The following is a 1754-nucleotide window of genomic DNA, read 5'->3' as shown; positions in this document are numbered from 1 at the left end:
TGGTTTCACGAGCTGAGGCTTTTTTTTGTTTTGCGTTTTCGGGCCATTTTTCGACTCCAGAAGTTGCAAACGGGACAAACAGGGGCAGGTGCCGGGTCAGGTTCTCCCGAAAATTATCCAAGCATTAAGTGCCACATTAAACTTACATAGAGGTCTATAACCTATATGGTACATACTGCCCGTTAAATAGCTTCTAACAAAAGTACTCTTAAGTGCTGGGCGCACATAGCTGATTTCTGGAACTGATTTCCAAATCAGCGCCGATTTTAAAGGAAATCGGCGTCGATTTGAGCTTGAAAAACTTTCTAGTTTTTGGTGCCGATTTACAAAATCAGCGCGGATTTTCATCATGATCATCACAAAAAAATAGGGATACAAATGAATAGTCACCCAGAAATGTCTGTGGTGAAAAACCCCACTAGTGAGCTGAGAACTATACTGATAACTAAGCTGAGATCAATCAAGCAACTATTAATAAACTCGAGTTCACTATTTGTATTTTTTGTTTTGAAAAGTTTGCGCAATAAATTTATCTTTCAACAAATTTTTCTCACCGCTATCGTTTGTCTACTATGCTGAAATCAGTTCCTGAAATCAGCTAAGTGTGCCTAGCCCTTAAAACAAACTTCCAAGTTATTTTAAGCCGTATGGGCATCAAAAGAAATGCTAGAGTCGATAAAGCAGCTAAGAACGCGTCTATCCATCCATCCATCATCCATATTCTATCCATCCAAAATGGTGGGCGTAAGAGGGGCGTTAGTTGCTCTCAAATCACTTTCAACTATTAAAAGAGGCACTAGCCTTTTCAATTCCAAATCAAATGAGCCCTTTTGAAGTTTCTACGATAACGCTTTCAATAAAAACCTTATATGCCCCCACAGCATAACTAACAACCTTTGCTCTGGGGGGTTTGTCATCCTTAAACACACAATTTCCAGAACTTTCAACTACGTTGAACAAAATGGCTATCTCTAAACTTTGATTGAATGTGTGCGGGAAAATGGTAGGCGTGATAGGGGGGTTAATTACTCTCCACTCACTTTCGACTATTAAAAAGGGCAATTTCAATTTCCAATCAAATGAGCCCTTTTGGAAATTTCTACAACAACTTTCTATATAAGCCTTATATGCCCTCAAGGCAAAACTTACAACCCTTGCACTGAGGGCTCTTAATGGTGTTATCATCCTAAAAAACCTATTTTCCAGAACTTTCGACTACGTTGAACAAAATAGATATCTCAAAATTTTCATTGGATGTGTTTGAGGAAATGGCGGGCGTGAAAGAGGGTTGATTGCCCTTCAATCACTTTCGACTATTAAAAGGGCACTAGACCTTTCAATTTCCAGTTAAATGAGCCCTTTTTGAAGTTTCTACAACATCGCTTTCTATAAAAACCTTATGTGCCCCCAGGAAAACAACTTACTACCCTTGCCCTGAGGGCTGTGGGGTGAAGAGGTTGCCATCCTTAAAGACCTAATTTCCAAAACTTTCAACTACGCTGAATAAAATGGCTATCTAATAATTTGGATTGGATGTGTTTGGGGAAAAGGTGGGCGAGAGAGGGGGGTTAGTTGCCCTCAAATCACTTTCGAGACTATGCACCAGCAGTAGAAAACCATATATTTAAAATATAAGATTCTTTCCTTCTAAAGATGATTCGGGCAGAAATTAAACGTCCCCTAATTGAGTTCAAATACCGCTTCCAAGAGTCTAAATTCTTAATCAGCAAAAAGAGAAATTGCATTTCTAGCTT

This window comes from Artemia sp. Qi Xiang Cuo, chromosome 2 (assembly GCF_049724085.1).
Source record: "Artemia sp. Qi Xiang Cuo chromosome 2, ASM4972408v1, whole genome shotgun sequence".
Lineage (NCBI taxonomy): Eukaryota > Metazoa > Arthropoda > Branchiopoda > Anostraca > Artemiidae > Artemia > Artemia sp. Qi Xiang Cuo.
Note: the sequence above shows the minus strand (reverse complement) of the source record.